Here is an 18,947-nt window from a genome sequence, read left to right on the forward strand (position 1 = left end):
AAAAATAAAACTTCAAGGGAGAGACAATTCAGAGAAAATGTTTTATTTATTCTTTCTAAAATAGTTCAACTATAAAGCTTTCACATAACTTAAAGAGATGCCACAAAGGCTCCAGGAGGGGGAAGAGTCCCCAGATGTACCAAGGCCGGTTTTTACTTTGAACATAAGAAGTCATATTCTCTCTCTTATCAGAAGAGCTGGTGTGAATGTACAGCCCTCAAGAGGACTGTTTGTGCTTTGGGGACAAAGGGGACTTTGCACTCTTATTGATGGCTTCTTCGTCCTTCTCTACAATAACCCCATTCAGAGAAGAAAAAGGCACGTTTGTTTTCATCCTTCCATGTAAGCACCCTATGAAAGGCGAGATAAGTACCAGAAAAGTCTACACTTAAATTACTGGAACGCAGGGCTGAGCAATCCTTTAAGGACCATGCTGAAGGAGACTGTGAAGCCCTGCTGGGGCCTCAGGAGATCCGCAATAAGATCATCTGATGACTCTAGATTGACACTTCATCGTTAAGGTCTGGGTGTTAACAGATCCAATACAAACGATTCACTCAAGTTCAGTGTCATAAAAAGAACGGATAACTCAAAAGTGAATGACACAATGCTGGCACTGGATATGGCAAATATGAGGATTCACTGTTGTGATGACTTCATAAGCATGTTGTCATATATCCCCAAATCGAGGTACAGGAATGCCAGTGGGACAATGCCATTTGGACCACTTCTGGTCAGTAAGTATGAAAAACTATCTTGTCTTTCTAAGCTGTATTTATTTATTTTATGAATTATGAAAATGAAAATGAACTACCAACTACCAAGTAAGGAAAGTTGGGTTTTGATTCTGAAACATGCCTCCTTGCCAAGAGTGTACTATGGATCTGAGAATGGTGTTAGTTACTCAGGCCACATTTCCTACATGATTGACACACCTCCTTGGTGAGTGAGGAAAAAAGTGGACACTAGGGTTGGGATGTCAAAGCTGAGCCCAAGATCCGGTGCCTACGAAGCTTTAGCTCTTATCTGGGCTGGGGCAATTAGGTATAAAAAATGAGAACCTGGCAGGTAGTCCCTTCAATGAATAATTAACTGAAAAACAGCCTGCATTTCCTCTTTAAAGTTACAAGAGAGAAGGCTCAGTGGTTAAGAGCACTTGTTGCTCTTGCAGAGGATCCAAGTTTGATTTCCAGCACCCACACAGAAGCACATGAGCATCCATAATTCTAGTTCCAGGGGATGTGGTGCCCTCCTCTGGCCTCTGTGGGCATCAGGCACACATGTGGAGAGCATACAAATATGCAGGCCAAACACCTGCACACAAATAATAGAAGCTAAAAACAGAAGTCTCTTTTCTCCTGATATTTGATGGCTGCCAATCCATCAGTACCTATAGGAGCGTGACGAATTGCTAGCAGCACAGATTTCCACTTCCTTTTTGCTATTTTTGTCTTCTAAGGGTAGCTGCATGTTACAGGGCTCCAGTTTGTCAATAATGTAATTGCCCATGAAGATACTCTCTTGGAGCTTCTTCCTATTAAGTTTTGCTCTGGGTTAAACAATCAAATTTCATTTTGTTTTATGATAGAAAATTTCATTTTAGGCTTGTAACCTAATTCAGCATGAGATAAGTATCAGCAAGAAGACAAACACCAAGCCCGGTGCATGGATACTATGGATAACCAAGTTGCAGAAAAGCTTGGGATAGTTTTGAATAAAGTGGACAAGTTAATTTAGGCAAGACACTCTCCTAATGCTTTTCATTCTAGTATTTTCATGTCATATTTAGCATTTAACGGAAGCATGGTCAAGGTCTACTGAATTAAAAAGTCAAGTGCGGGAAGCAGGAAATCACATGGCTCCTAAGAGACCACTGCCATGTGGTCACGCCAGTCTTCCTCCAGATCTATCACAGGCTTAGCTCCAAGCTCCACTTCATGCTTTCTACAATCTTCTAATTTAGCTTTCCTTTTTTCTCCTTGGGCATACTGTCTCAGCCTTTTCCTATTTCTGACCTCTTCTGCAATAGGTTAATTTTAAGATACTGTCTTCAATTATACCTGAGATTGGTATAAAGGTAACGATAACCTACAATGCTGTCCACATTTTCTACCTGGCCCTTACATAAACATGTAACATGACATGCTCAAATGGCCACAGTGAGTAGCATGTCTTTGCAGTTAAGCGGGACTCTGACTCACAGCAAAAAAGAAAAGGAGGAAGACACACAAAATGAGTTACCTGGCTCTTATGTGCCTACAGCAGACCATCTGATTTTCTCCATTCCTGACTCCACACCTGTGTTTGTTTTTCTACCTTAAAGTTTCTACTGCACTCACTCAGTGCAGTAGAGTGTTCTTTTGAATAACAGCATCATCCAGACACACCAAGGCTGATACATATACGAATTCACAGAAGCTGTGATAGGACACACACGATCCACAGTGTCAAAGACAAAACCACAGTGCTTGTCTTAAAGGCAGTGAGTTTATTTTGGAGCCACTTTGAGGGACCATGGCCCAGGAACACAGATTTTGTTTACCCCAAATTTCATGTTCCTACGTGGAAGTAGTTTCAGAGTTCCGCAGAACAAAGAAAGTCATAAATCAAGACAGATCTAAAATACATTGCTGGAATATTATAGAGGTGATTACTGCAAGGTGGGGAAGGCTTTCCTACAGGCCTCACATGCTATCTGATGACTTCCTCAGCTTTTAGGTTGGTGGAAGCCAGTGTCTGCTAGCAGGTTTCCAAAGGTTTTTTATCTATTAGTTATGGGATTTTAGTTCTGACACAGAAGTGAGTAAGGAATGGCTGTTGGGGCATGTGTGGGGGCTAAAACTGGCCCAGGATAAGGTAATTAGTCTCTGGACCTGCAACATTCCAATTTCGCCATAGTACTTAAGTTGTAATCAATCAGTCTCTACCACACAGTTTCTTTTCAGGAGTTTCCATTCACAACAGGTTCAAACAGAAAAAAAAAAATCCCAATACAGAGAAGGGGTTAGCGAATACAAAGTCCCACCCCCTAACCAAGAGGTATTTACAGTTGTTGGCTGATGGGAAAGGGGGAATCAGTTTTCTCCAATAGTCACTGGACTTGTCCCACACTCCAGGGCAGGGTCAGTGCCCAGAAGTAGTCGGCCAACACAAAACGGTTTGTATGTCCGAGCACGTTGTTTTATTACTTTTTGTATTTGTTTTGAATTTGTTTAAATCCTTCTTTCAGAGAGGGGCGGGGTGAAGGTGGGTTAAGGGGGTGGGTGGTGGAAATATGAGCAAAGTAAGTTGCATAAAAAAATAAAGAATATTGTTTTTGGGTAAGCCACTGACAGCTCAGACCTCTGAAATTCCTAAACGTGTTTACCGAAGGCTGACAACAGATTTCTGGGAAGACAGAGCTCTTAGCCTGAAGTAAAGGGTGGACACGGAGTCATACGGCTTTTACTTTCCACAGGACGCGTGGGTGGTGCTCTGCCACATCTAAAACCAAAACAAAGCCCACGCACGCTGGGGAAGCGGGTGGTGACCAGAGACTGCCAACGTGGGGAAGGGGCGGGACTTCCGCTGGCGGCTTCGCCTTCACCCAGTGCCTGTGCAACGCCGCACACCACAGCATGCACAAGGCCGGTCTCCTGACGAAAACACGAAGTTAGACTCAGTGCCTTACGAGGCCGAGACGTACGCTTCCCCAAGGCATTGCTGGCTGCACGAACGGCCTCCTCGGGCGGGTCGTCAGACAGGGACGGTCGGGCCCGGGCTGGCCCGGGCGCACAGGGCTAGCCTTCCAGACACCAGCCCCCGTGGGTGGGAAGCGGCAAAGCAAACCAACAAACACCTGCTACGACACCGCTTCCATCCCGCCTGGCACGGCCAGCGCCGGCCCAAGATGGAGAAAACCAGCGCAGGCCTCCCGCACCAACGCCCCTTCTAGTGCGCAGGCGCGCGCGGAGGCCCCGCCCCCCGCGCTCCCGCCAAGACCCGGCGCGCGCGTCGGAAGTCAGAGACTTCAAGGCCCCGCCTTTGCTCTTCCGCCCCAAGGCCCCGCGTTCGCAGGCCGGTTCCGGTTGTAGCCCCGCCCTCGCGCGGGAACATGCCAGAAGGTCTGATATCCGGAACGGGAGGCTGGCTCAAGCGCGCACTTCCGGTGGTGCCCCTTCCCATCTCCCTGGAGGCCCAGGCTCTCGCTCTCGGTGCGGCAGCGCCATCTGGCGCCGAGTGTTCCTCCGCCCGCCGAGGGGCGCGCGCTTCCTCCCTTCGGAACCTTCCAGAGACGCCGCGGCCCGGGTAGGCTTTACGCATTCCGCCAGAAGGGCGGGACCTAAGACTCCGCCCCTGCCGAGTTCCCGCGCGGGAAGGGTTTTGCGGTTACTCTGAACGGAAACAGTTGGAGTCCTGATGTGGAACGGACCTCAAGCGGCAGGAAGTCGGCTTTTTCCCGCGAAATGAAGCCCTAGTGCCACAGTTCCGGTTCCCTTTTGTTCTGTTTTCGGGTTCCACGTTTCTGGGCCGCAGTCCCTGTACGTTGTGCTTCAGTTCAGTCTGAATGGACGAGGTCCTCCATTTTTCGTTTCGTGGGGAGACGGCTCTGCTTCGTAGCCTTCGTTAGACTGTGCTGTGAAAAGCTTTTGCTTCTTTCCCTGTCTGTTAAGTGGGTGCTGCGAAAACGACCAGTATTGGGGGTTGAAAATTAGGAAAGTGGATAGATGTTTTAAAACAAGACAGTGTCACCAGGTTTAGCTCAGAAACGTGGAATGTGCACTATGATTGCATGGCGTATTTCCTTTAGATGAACAGAAAGCAAGTTTCCCCCAAAGGTAGAAAATCAACATAAAATTTCCCTTTAAGAATTCGTGTTTGGAAATCCAGGTTTTCTAGACTTGAAGCATTGATAGCTATTGTTTTCAGTATTGTATATCAAGACGCACAGTGCAAATTAGTGAAATGTCCCTAAGAACTTATATATTCGTGCTCACTTGTCACTGGGCGTTTTTTAAACAGCAGTGGTTTTCCTACTTGAACAAGCAGTCGAATTCAGAAGGCTTTTAAGAAGCCTGTTCACTATAGTTTATAGCTGGGAGAGGCGATGTGGGAAAAGAGCTGGGTAATTAAGGCTCATGGAATAATTCAGAGTTCAGGATGGCTTTGTTGAGAGCGCTCTTGCTAATACTGCTTATATTGACACGGAAACCTGACAAATTAGTAACCTTTCTGCCTGGTGCCACGGAAGTAAACGGAGTACTAAAACCATAAAGTTTGCACAAACGTTCACACATTAGAAAAACTAGTTCACATAAACATACTCTGTGGTAGAGGGTGCTGTAACACCAGGCATACTAAATACTTCAGTTATGATGATGTCATTTCTTTTCTTTGCAGTTTCTTGAAAATCAGTAACTGGGAAAGGACAAAATCATTTCAAAGAACACCTTTTAATTTTTACCCTCTGGAACGTAGTTTTAAAAAACCCCTCTCCTTTTGTAACTGGTAGCTCCTTGTTCCACTGCGTCATTGCCCTTAGCCCTACTGTATCATTTAAAATGTCCAACAGTGCTTTCGTTTGTGGAGTGCAAGCTTGCCGAGGCCTTTGCATTCTGAGTTTGACAATGCATTTGACCCTGACTTGTCAATCAAATGCCCTGCTCTCTGTAATTTTTCCCTTTGACGCCAGTAGAAATAGGGATGTTCCTAGATAGGTTTGTCGTGTTCATAGCTGATCTTATTCCTAAAAATGATTTGTTTCTTATAATAATAAAAAAAAGTGTAGGCTGTTTACTGAGTGTGAATTGACTGCTATAAAGATTGTGTTCCCTTTCTTTACAAGTTAGTGTATCTGACTGTGAAGACAGCTGAAATAGTGTCTTTGTTATGACTCAGTAGGACTTCCATTAGAAGGGGCTGAAGAGAAGGCTCAGTGGTTAAGAGCTCTGGCTGCTCTTACAGAGGACCCAGGTCCAGTTCCCAGCACCCACATGGCAGCTCACACCCGTCTGTAACTCCAGTTCCAGGGAGTCCAGTGACTCTTGGCAGCCAGTGGCACCAGGCATTCATATGGTACACAGACATACATGCAGGCAAAACATCCAGACATTAAAAAGTAAAACTGACTATTCTAATCCCATTGTTTTTACCCTCCCTCCCTCCCTCCCTCCCTCTAACCGGAATTAGTCTCCATTTAAAGGGACAGAGGGAGGTAGCAGGGGAGAGCATAGGGCTTACCTTGTGCTCAGGTAACTGTTAACAACCCCTTACACTAATGAAAGAAAACAGACACTCTGCTCTTCGTTTTAAACCCACCTTGCAGTGAAAGTGGTAATGTTCACTAATAATATAACTTTGCTATATTTTGAGAGCTTTATTTTATTTGTTGGTTAAATTTTATTTATTATGGAGATCAACATTGCCATTTATCCTGGACAACTTTTTTCAGTAGGCATTATATGAAATGATATTTAAATTTACTTTCAATATTGTTTGATGGTATTTGACACACTAATTAGGACTTCCTCATTAGACTTTCTTCTAACTGGAATTCCAAGGCTAGGTGTGGTGGAGCACACCTGTAATGTAAGATCTCAGGAGGCAGAGGCAGGAGGATCATGTTTCCAAAAACATTTTTTAGTTCATATTCCCTAAATTTTCTAAGACAGAAATGAATGTGTAGTAAGCATGTGTAGAAGGAAGTGTTTTTTTCAAGGAAAATGGAAAAGTTGATTCACAATATTGTAATGAATCTTTGCTTTCAGTGGTCTGTGCAGCTGTTTAGATTTTTGTTTTAGGCGACAATGCTTGTATTCACGGGTGAATCAGACTGTGGACCAGATTTTCTTTTCTTTTCTTTCTTTCTTTCTTTCTTTCTTTCTTTCTTTCTTTCTTTCTTTCTTTTTTTTTTATGCTGAAAGTTCCACCATTTTGTTGCTTCTAGTGGACTCTGTAGCATTCATGCCGCCTAATAATGTGTTTAAAGGTTCTCAGGCTTTCTAGTCTTTTAGTGTGATACATTTTAAAATCTCATTCAAGTTGTCATTTCAAGCTGTTTTTTGGAAATGAATTTAAATTAATACTGCTGAGTTCATTTTAATGGCTCATGTTCCCCTGTGGTGAGTTAAATTTATTATTGTGCTTTCAGAATGATCTTTCTTACTCATGATCAGTAGGAGACTACATGCTGCCTGTATTCCAGCATTAGCTGATCTAATTGGATATATGAGTCAATTACAGCATTTCAGGGGGGAGGTGGGGAGGCCAGCCTTGAACTTGTGATCCTCCTGTTTCAATATCCTGAACACTGGGATTTCCAGGCATGTGCCACTAAAGTGAGAACATTGAAGCAGATGGTATGTTTTTCTGTTTTGGGATTATCACATTTTAAGATTTCCAAACTTTATATGCATAAAATATCTCACATATTTAATATTAAAATGTATCTCTCTGCCAGATTCAGCAATGACAGATACAAGGCTGCTGTCTGTTGCTGTGATAAACACCACAGGCAAGAAGTAGTGTGGGGAGGAGGGGGTTTATTTCATCTTACACTTCTCTGCTATTCACTGAGCTATCTTTACCTCGACCTGCCCACTTGTAGGTAACAATTTGCCATATTAAACACTGTAGGGGCTCAAGAGATGGCTTGGAGTTAAGTCATAAGGACTGGAGCTTGGCTCTTCAGGACCCACATAAATGCTGAATGGGCGTGGTAACCCACCTGCAATCCCAAGGCAAGCTGGGTAGGGAGCCCAGCCATATCAATGAGCTCTGGCTTTGAGAGATCCTGCCTCACTGAACAAGGTGGAAGATTGTCTACATCAAACTTGGGTTCTACATGAAGATACACCCGCATACACGTGCCTACACACAGGTAGTATACATACATGCACAGTACACATAACGAAAATGGGACAAAATTCAAAATGCATAATTTGTTACTGATGGGCAGTCAGAATAGAATGAAAAATTACTCATCTCAAAGATCCATTGGACAAATGACTGCAAATATAAACCTAACAGATATCTAAAAGAAGAGAGAGAGGAAGGTAGAACTTTGAAGAAATGATCAACTATATATAATTCACTCAAACTGATGGAGCGTATACTTTAAGTATATTTGTATATTTTATGCCTCAATAAACAAGGTAAACTACTATATATAAATACACTACTAAATATAAATATAAAACAAACTGCTAAAAAACAGTGAGAAGAGAATCATATTCACTATAGCAACAGAAGTGTAAACTTTAAGAAAACCTTTGCAATATCTGTGACTCACGGTCTAGCATTAAAACTAGAAATAAGTCATCAACTTGCTTCTATCAACAGCACTGATTACAAGATATAGTAACCTCCAGCTCCCTTCATAGAGTTAGTGAAATTCCATGGGAAATCATGATAAATTGTTTCAAATCAGCAAAAACCATTCCAATGCAGTAGAAGTCTAAATATCAAAAACATCAACATTTTGAGGGGAGGATAAATGAATTTTATAAGCTGTAGTAGACATTGAACTGCATAATGTTTTGCTTTGTTTCCTTTGGGAAATGGTCTCACTGTTGTAGCCCAGGCTAGCCCTAGCCCCAGAGTCTTCTGCCTTGGCCTACAGAGTGCTGGAATGATAGGTGTACATCATCATCTGGCTCAGAAACTTATTCTTCTAAAACTTTTTAACTGGCCGTTAAATTTCATGTGGTACAAGATGGTGTTTGACACTATTTTAAAACTACAGTAGCTAAAATAATACTGGTACTGGAGTAAAATTTATAAATACAATAGTTTATATTTTTAAAAATACCAACATTACAAAATAATTTGACAACTCAATAATTCATCAATTCTGTTGTTGTTTTCAGGCTCCAGAAACCTCATGTGGAATGAGCAAGTGTTCCTGAGTGTGTCACTAGGGTCCTAAGGATAGTCTGTTCCCTGTTCACACTGCTGAGTTACAAGCAAGATACTAAATCTAGGGCAACATTAGTTATTAACTTTAAACATTTTCCCTCTAATGCAACCTCAACTTAGTTTAAATCTTGACTTTTTAAGAAGTCAAATGGTCCTTATGTAGAGTGCTGAAGGGCAAGATGTTTTTTAAAACACTAAAGGGGAAGATTTTACAGATAAGAGGCAGTGTTTAAGAGAAAGAGGTCTGGAAGTATTTTTTTTTTCTCCTTCCTGCAGAACTCAGGGTAGCAAACACATGGCCCGTGCCATGTGGGAGGAAGGGGCAGAATCAGTCTTGCAAACGATGGGCCACTGCAGAGTGGCTCTTCTGTGCATCATAACATTGCTGCAAGTGAATCTGAACAGGTCATGGCTGAGATAGCCCAGGGAAAACCCACTTCTTTTGAGCCCACATAAACAGTTCCTGTGAAGCATGCATGCTGTGTACCATTTTAAAATTCTTGGGCTGGAGATGTGGCACAGTGGTTAAGAGCATGCCTGCTCTTGTAGAAGACCCCCGGTTCAGTTCCCAGCACCCACGTGGCAGCTCACAACCATCTGTAACTCCAGTGCCAAGGAATCCAGTGCCCTCCTCTGGCCTCCATTTGTACTGCATGCACATGGTGCACATACACACATGCAGACAAAACATCTATATACATAAAAAAATAAAAATTCTTAAAACATCTTATTGCCCATTTGGATTTAAAAGTGCTTCAGCGTCTGTAGTACCAGTTAGGTGTCTGCATCTGTTAAACTGGGTGACTTGGCAGACACATAATTAGATAATCTTAGGTTTGGGTTGCATCTTTCCATGTCTTTGTTCTGCAGTCTGCAGACAATGGTAGTCTCATAACTTTTGGGCTGCTAGCCTGTTTTTCACACTTCAGTGTCGTGATTAATAATCTTTACACGGTGTTGTTCCTCTTGGAGGCTGGTCTCACCAGCATTGCATTAGAACCCATATAAAAACCCCTTTGCCCATTGCCTTTTCTAGTTTGAGTTTGCTGGAAAAGCATGTAAGTCTGTAAAGTTGATAATGCAGGTAACTCGGGAGGGCCTGTCGTTGTGTGTTTCTAGCAGACAGAGGCTAGCTGGACATGAAGACAAAAGGCCTGGGGATGGGAATGCAGCTCAGGGCAAGAGTGCAGGCTTACACCAGCAAGCCCTGGCTTTGGTCCCCAGCAGAGCCCTAAGGGAAGGGGAAGGGGATCCTGAATGTTACTGACTTAAATTTTTTTTTTTAAAAAAGTGAAGACAGTGTTGTTAGTATTATTCTTGGGTTTAAAACCCTTGCGGATAACATGGGCACTGGGAGAGTGGGGAGTCAGACTGACAAACATATGAACTTGAGTTCCTTACTACTACAGACTCTTCTTTCCTGTGGTTGATGGTACAAGAACCCTGTGCTGACTGTAGAAATACCCTGTTTCCTAATTGCCTTACTTAGAAGTCTTTCTTTTATCCCATTACATTTATTGTCTTTTAAAAACATGATTTTTGAGTGGTGTTAGATGTAGAATACAAATATATTAGAAATTGGATTTTACAGACCTATGCTAAGCTACCTCCCTGAAATTCATTATTGCCCCCTGCCAGTGCATACAGTTCAATACCGCAAAGAGCCATGAATAATTTCAGACCACTCTTTATTGTAAGTTCTCCTAAATTAGTGTTATTTTAGAGCTCCTCGTTAATCCCTAGCAATCCAAAAATGTATAAAAATTATTCTACTGTACTGTTTTGCTACAACACAGATGGTTTTATAGCATTAGTCAGACAATTCTGAAAGGTGTCATTATTTAGCAATAACCCCACCCTGAGGCCATTATTGCACCACAAACTGTGACTAACATACTGTCATTTCTTTTTGGTTAAACCACAGCCACATTTGAAAACTAACACAGATTGGCCCCCTGATGCTCAGTCATCCTCCTAGAAGTTTTTTTCTTTTCAACTTCAATAGTTTATCACATCACTTCAAGTTTTTCCAACTGTACATAGCTGTGATAACATTCCCGTTGCCACCTGAGGTAATTTTGTATCAAAGGAAGATAAATCTTAACATTTAAAGAAAGCCAATTGGAAGAAAGCATTTGCCAACCTTCTTCTCATATATCCCAGTTCTTCAGATAGTCAAGAGGCTTCTCTAAAATGCAAGGGGACCTCTCATAGACCGAATACACTTCCCTTAGAGTTATAATTCATATAGAAAGATGGAAGGATCTATATTATTGGACCCTGTAGCATCCTCCGGAATTTTTTCCCTTATCTTCCTTCCAGCTCTCTCCAAATGTGGAACAACTGTAGCATTGCCCTGAAGAATGACCAGTGTGGCAAGATGAGCCTGCCAGTGCCAGAAGAGGCACAAGTCTTGGGGTAAGCAATGACTCAAGTCTTCCCTTTTCTAGAGGGATTCAATTGCAGTGCAAATGTACATGAATAGAATTTTTATTCACATACTTGGGACAGAATCTAGAGCTTAACACATGCTAGATGACCATTTTACTGTTGCAGAATATTTGTTTTAACTACGTAAAGATGTGCTGCATTTGTTTAACTATGTAAAGATGAGTTGCATTTGTTTAACTATGTAAAGATGTGCTGCATTTGTTTAACTGTGTAAAGATGAGTTGCATTTGTTTAAGTTGCAGAATATTTATTTAACTGTGTAAAGCTGTGTTGATGTTTTACTTTGCCTACCTAAGGCACCTGTTTGGTCTAATAAAAAGTTGAACAGCCAATAGCCAGGGAGGAAGTATAGGTGAGACTTTTGGGCAGAGAGAGTAAGTAGGAGGAGGAATTTAGGCTTGGGAGAAGAAAGAAAAAGAGAGACAAGGGAGATGCCAAGGGCCAGACAGACAGACAGTGAAAAAGCAAGTAGAACATACAGAATGAAGGAAAGGTAAAAAGCCCCAAGGCAGAATGTAGATGAAGAGAAACAGGTTAAATTAAGTTAAAAGAGCTAGTGGGACAATCCTAAGCTGAGGCCGAGCATTCATAACGAATAATAAGTCTCTATGTCTTTATTTGTTAGCTAGTTAGTGACCCAAAGACAATTCCAACTACATTTTACTACTGAGATATATCCCCAGCCTCTTTGTGCTGTATAGTTTTATGTCACTGACATAAGCTAAAGTCATCTGAGAGGAGGAAACCTCAATTAAGAAAATACTTCCATAAGAATGGAGCTGTAAGCAATGCTGTAGGGCAGTTTCTTAATTAGTGATTGATGGGGGAGGGCCCAGCACATTGGGGGTGGTACCATCCCTGGTCTGGTGGTCCTGGCTTCTATCAGAAAGCAGGCTGAGCAAGTCATGAAGAACAAGCCAGTAAGCAGCACCCTTCCATGGCCTCTGCATCAGTTCCTGCCTCCAGGTTCCTGCCTTGTTTGAGTTCCTGTCTCAACTTCCTTTGATGATGAATTGTGATGTGGAAGTGTAAGTTGAAAAACTCCTTTCTTCCCCAATTTGCTTTGTCATGGTGTTTCATAACAGTAATAGCAACCCTGACTAAGATACTTTTTATTTTTACTTTTTTATTTTAAGACAATTAGGCTGTCTACATTTAAAGAAGCACTAAATGTCTTTACTCATGTTTTTCTCTTTGTCTGGAATAATCTTTCCCCATTCCCATGTGTCCACTGGGGACAGTTTCCCTCAGTCAAATGACTCTCTCTCCTTTGAAGGCTTGAATTATCCAGAAGTAGTCAGTCTGTTTTTTCTGCATTTATTTAGTGCTTTCTGTTTACTTTCAATATTGCATGCTTATTAACTGTGTCCATTTCAAAAATACACACACCATTCAATTATGCCAGGTTAGGATCCTGACCCATTTGTCTTTTTTGTGCCGTAGAGTGCCAAGTAAGTTGTCAATATATTTTGAATTTAAAAAAAAAATCTGTAGTAAAACAATCTTATGAGTATAAGCATTAAATAAATTCATTTATTAAAAAAGTATGTTGCAAATATTTTTGTAATATAAAGATGTTACCAACTGTAAGTAAAATATGAAATAGAGATAATTTGCTAGCATAATAGTTTGGAGCTGAAAGGAAAAAGAAAATCACCAGGAAAAACCAAGGTAATGTTGGTTCAGCAGCTGTTGCTGGAGGAGGTTCACATATGGTGGTAAGACACTAATAAGAATGTTTTTCATTGTAGCCTATATTTTTTATAGCTTTGTTGTTTTGGTGTCCTTTTTTTTTTTTTTTTAAAGACATAGGTCCATAAAACGGGTAACATATTTGGTAGTAAAAGGACTACATTGGTAGAACTGGAAAGTAAAATTACTGTGGGTTTTTTGACTTTTGAAATAAATGGAACTAGAGTTAGATCATCTGGAACTGGAGTTACACATGATTATGAGCCATCATATGGGTCTGGAAACTGAACCTGGATCCTCTGGAAGAGCAGCCAGTGCTCTTAACCTCTGAGCCATTGCCCCAGCTCTGTATTAGAGACCTACTCTAAAGCATGTCAGCACTCCCCCTCTTCATTCCCTCTCTGTCGTGAACAACTTATTTCATTCATCCTGTAAGCTCCTCGTCAATGTCACCTTCTTTGGAAAGCCTTCCCAGACCCAATTTATTATTTTCCCCATTGTGGCATTAAAATACTTGTATCTGTTAAAGAATTGATCACAGCGTTTGTACTAACTCACAGTTAGTACAAATGCCAGAGTCTCTGAGATGGCATCTGTTTTCTGTACAAATCCATTTCTGGTATTTGTGAAGACCCCTTTCATCAACCATACTTCACTTCATGGAAAGCACCATATCCTCAGGACTTCTAAGTTGCTCTCATGTGTATGTCTGTGGAACCTGCCTACCCCTATCATGTCCTAGGGAAGAGGTTCTCAACCTCCCTAATGCTGTGACTCTTTCCTACAGTTCCTCATGTTGTGGTGACCCCCCAAACCATAAAATTATCTTCTTTGCTACTTCATAACTATAATTTTGCTACTGTTGTGAATTGTAATGTAAGTGTCTGTGTTTTCCTATGGTCTTAGGTGACCCTTGTAAAAGGGTCATTGGACTCCCAAAAGGCTCACAGCCCACAAGTTGAGAACCCTGCTGCCTTAGGGCCTGGTGAATCTCACCATACCCTCACAAAATTCATTAGAGGGGCGAGAAATTTGCCAGGTCAGAGGATACCACACTGCCAAAAGGACACCTTCCATACAGTTGAGAGTAATACAAACTGGATAAAAAATGAGACAGGATGAAAGACTCAAATTACATATAATATACCTTAGCTTACGGTAAAAATCCTTAATACAATCTGATGGAATTTCGTGAGGTCAGCTCTTCTGGAAGGCCTTTATAAAAACACTCTTAGTGATTGTAATATCTTAATGCTTTAATAGTTGGTTTACACCAGCTGTCTGATGGTGGCTAGATGAACTGATGTTTCGATACTCCCTTCAAGTTTTACTGTCAGATAAACACAGCATCCAACATTTCTTTTAGGATTTCACATTTTTAAAAGGCCCTTTGAGCTTATTTTTATCATTTAAACTTTACCACTGTCCTGATTGGTGGGCAATAATTATTTCCATATCTTGGCTGTGGAAATGATTCTTGATTAAATAATTTGCATAAGGTATTACAGATGTCCACAGCATGGTCCTTGGACTGAGAGTAAACTGAGCCAAATCCAACTACCTTATACTTTGCCACAGTAGTAATAACCACAAAGATGACAGCTTCTACCCTAGAAAAGAAAACTTGCTGATCTAAAGCATTTTTTTCTTAGTATAAATATCATAGTATATAATACCAATGGATGTCTGTACTGTCACTTTTAAAAACTTGAGACTTGTGAAATGTTTAAGCAAAAGCAATCTCTATTTTCTTCTGGAAAATTTTACCTGAATAAAGAAAAACTAAGGAAATTACCGGTGTTATGTAGTTTGTTCTATGAAGCAAAATCTACTAAATAGCCAAAATTGTTTCTAACAAATGAACCTGGAATGAAATCCCTACATGGATGCACACAGGCAGCCAACTGACCTCTGATGAAAGAATGAAGGAAGTGGAATGGAAAAGGAAAACCTCCCTAACAGATGTTTCCAGAACCACTGGACACCTGTGGAAACAGCAGTGTAGAGTTGACAGACCTCGTACCAGTCATAAAAGTCACTAAGGAACAATTGTAAATTAAAAACATAAACAAATCTACAACTCCCAGAAGAAAACTTAGAAAATCTAAGTCACCTTGGTGTGCTGGTTGGCTTTTGTCAATTTGACACAAACTTGGACATCTGGGAAGAGGAAATCTTAACTGAGAAAATGCCTCCATCAGATTGGCCTGTAGGCAAGTCTGGGGGGTGCATTTTCTGGATTAATGATGTGGGACAATCCAGTCCACTGTGGCGGTGCCACCCCTGGCCAGGTGGGGTAACATCCATGTTTGACATGGACTGATATTCAAAATGTACAATGGACACTTAAAACTCAACAGTAGGAACAAAACTAAGTAAGGTGGTCCTAAACTCTGAACAGATACATTTTCAAGGAAGATATAAGTAGCCACTAAGCAAATAAATTGATTAAAGTCATCTGTCATTATGGAATTGCAAATTGAGACAAGGAGACATAATTATCATACCTGCTGGCATGGCTAAGGTCCACTTCACAACACCTGAGTGCTGAGGACTTGGACCAAGTGAAGTGAGGACTCAGTGCTGGTGATCGTATGAACACCGGAAGAGTGCGTGGTAATTTCTCATAAACCAAACATACCCAACATGGGGTCCTGTCATTGTACTCCTTGGTCTTAATGACTTGAAAACTCCACCCGCACATTAGTAATGAGGGAAATGCAACTGAAACCCACAGTGAGATCCCACCCCATGCCCACCCGGACAGCTATTTAAAAAAGAAAAGGGAACCAAAGACACATTGTTAGTAAATACACGATGGCGTTGGAACCTGTGTGCTCTGTGTGTGGGAATCTAAAATAGAGTGTTTGCCATGGGAAGCCACCAGTACTGTGGGGCTCAGAAAAGTAAGACACAAATTGTTCCATGCTGCAGATGCCACTTCTGGGAAGTGTACCCGGGAACTGACACCAGAGACAGGTCTAATGGGGTGTCCACCCAGGTTCACAGCGACTGTATTGATACCAGCTGAAGGATGAAGATAACTACTTTCCGCTGGCAGATGGATAGACAAAAACGATGCAACAAGACCATGGAGTGGATTTATTTGTTCAGCCTTAGAAAGGGAAGAAATTCTGCCATGTTGTGGCATGGACGAAACTTGAAGGCATTTTGTTAAGATAAGCCATATAAATACACCTTAAAAACAAAACCAAATGAAAAAGGGGGCGGGGGTGGGGCAGAGAGGTGGCTCAGTGGTTAAAAGCACTGGCTCCAATTGCAGAGGACTCTTTGGTTCACCTACTCCCATGTGGCAGCTCACAACCTTCTGTAATTCCAGTTCCAGGAGATCTGGTGCCCTCCTCTGTGCACCATGGGTACTGCATGCACATGGAGCATGTATGTGCATGTAGGTAAAACATGAAATCAAAACAATTACTTAGATATTAGTCAGGCATAAAAGAAAAATACTGCGTTATGATGTATCCAGTTATATGAAGTACCCAAAGACACCAAATTCATAGAGAGAGTAGAGTGACTGCTGCTAGGGGCACAGACGACAAACGGTAATGTAGTTTCAGTTTGGAAGCACGAAAGTTTCTGGAGATGGCGTTGACGGAAACACAACACTGTGATGTGCTCAGTGCTACTGAATTTTACACTTATAAACTGATACACAGAGTATTCATATTTTAGTACGGTGAATAATAAAATTATAAAGGTACAACTGGAAATGCCCAGGTAAATTTATATATTAAAACAAAGCTCTGTGTTCTGTGGATGCAGGAGCAGACGGCATAAGACATTATACCTCTAAATTAAGAAAAAACTACTTGATAAGACAGAGCAGGGTCTTCATGATTAAAGAATGCCCCCCCCCCCCCCCCCCCCGCTCCAGCTGCTCTGATTCATGCCTTTCTTTAAAAGTCCCAGGATGCCCTTGAGCCCATGTGTCTGTACAACCCCTTTTCTGGAGGTATTTGACATTCTTGATAAAAAGACATTAGGAAGAGGTGGAGATGGCTAATCTTCCAACAAAAACATTACCGGGTTTCCAATCCTCAGCTCTGAGTTACATGCAGCTGATGAGTATTCCCAGATATGGCTGACATAGTTTGGCAGCTGGAATAAGGTGTCTTGACCCAGCATGCCAGCTCAGGGAAGACACCAGATGTTAGTTGGTCACAGGACCATTGGGTTCATCTTTCCCACCATGTTAATTCCTTGCTAAACAAGGTGTCTAAAATTACGAGGTTGTTTTGACTCGGGGGCCACCATAGGCTTAAGACCCTGATATGTGACTCCTAGCTTATGCACTAGCCCCATAGGCTTGCCCCCTATCCCCGCCCCCATTCTTCCTTGAGTAAATCCTTACTGACATTAGTCCTCCTGACAGACATACAGGATAATGGTGTGCAACAACAATGGCATTCTGGAAGTCCCGCTGTTTGGCCGGTTTCCTCAGAGCTTCGTCTGTGTTCCTCATGGTTAGAATCTTGAAGCCTAAAGGCTTTATGCGATGATTACCAGGTCTATCCTATGAGCTGAATCCTGTGAAACCTTCCACATCTTAGGGGTCAGGCATTTCTTTACTTGTATTGCCTGAAGTCCTAACATCATCCTGAAAGATGGAAAAGATTAGCTTCGTTTTGAAGACTAAGAAACAAATATTCAAATTGGCAACAGTTTTAATCTTCTTTGCCCTTAGGCTGTGATCACACACAGATCCTGATCATATGGTTGGCTCTTAATATTCATCGAGGATTTCAACTCCAGATCAGCATTCAGAACCTGCCTGTCTACACTGATGCTCCTCAGGCTTTGACACATCTGAGAGTCTTAAAAGGGAGGTTGTGATTTACTAGGCCTGCAATGGAGCCTGAGGTTCTGCATATTTAAGTTTCCCAGATGCTGCCAAGCAGCCAATCCATAGACAACACCGTAGGAAGCAAGGTTCTACAGCCCTGCTTCCCATATGGTATCCTCAAGCAACACAAGGCTATTAAGCACTTGAAATGAACTAGCTTCAATTGCTTCAAGCATAAAATGCACACCAGATTTTGAAGCCTTAGCCTAAAATAAAAGAATATGAAATATAATTTTTATATTGAAATGATAGTTTGAATTTGTGGGTTTGAAAAAAAACATAAATTGTTTTACAACACCCATGCCAAGCCCAGTCTCCCTCTCTCTGCCTCCTGCTTGTGGATCAGATGTAAGCTCTCAGCTACTGCTCTAGTACCATGCCTGCCTGCCTGCTGCCATGCTCCCTGCCATGATGATCACGGACTCACCCTCTGAAACTGTAAGCATGCCCTCAGTTAAATGCTTTATTTTATAAGTTGCCTTGGTCATGGTGTCTTGTCATTGCAATAGAAAAGTAACCAAGACAAACATGTTTAGTAATTATATTGAGTTTTTTTTTTTAAATGCACTGTGAAAAAAAAATTGGAGAGTTTACGGTGGTGTTCTAGTTTGCTTTTCTGTTGTTATGATAAACACCAAAACCAAAAGCAGCTTGGGGAGGAAAGAATTCATTTGGCTTACACTTCCGTGTCATAACCCATGACCGAGGAAAGTCAGGGCAGGAACCATGGAAGAATGCTACATTTTGGCCTGTTCTCCATGGCTTGCTCAGCCTGCATTTTTACACACATGCCCAGGGAATGGTGCCATCCTCATCAATCAACAGTCAGGACAATTGCCCATAGACATGACCACAGGCCAGACTGGTCCTGGCAATCCCTCAGGTGAGACCCCATCTTTTCAGGTGACTCTTGGCTGCAACAAGAGGAAAATAAAAACTAAACAGGCCAAAAAAAAAAAAAAGAGTTTTACATATTTCCTTTCTCCTTTGTCACATGATTATAGAAAACTTAAATAAATGTGTGTAGTTCATGTTGTACTTT

At 41.7% G+C, this 18,947-nt stretch overlaps 1 long non-coding RNA gene across 1 annotated transcript; it reads left to right on the top strand.

The window, feature by feature from the left end:
- The first annotated feature begins 3,609 nt into the window (after nt 1-3,609).
- On the top strand, nt 3,610-18,091 carry LOC131898406 (uncharacterized). Its single transcript, XR_009375921.1, has 3 exons — nt 3,610-4,520; nt 11,218-11,313; nt 17,747-18,091. It is a non-coding gene; the product is annotated as an uncharacterized LOC131898406 (long non-coding RNA).
- The last annotated feature ends 856 nt before the right edge of the window (nt 18,092-18,947 follow it).

The sequence above is a fragment of the Peromyscus eremicus genome, chromosome 23, assembly GCF_949786415.1.
Source record: "Peromyscus eremicus chromosome 23, PerEre_H2_v1, whole genome shotgun sequence".
Classification (NCBI taxonomy): Eukaryota; Metazoa; Chordata; class Mammalia; order Rodentia; family Cricetidae; genus Peromyscus; species Peromyscus eremicus.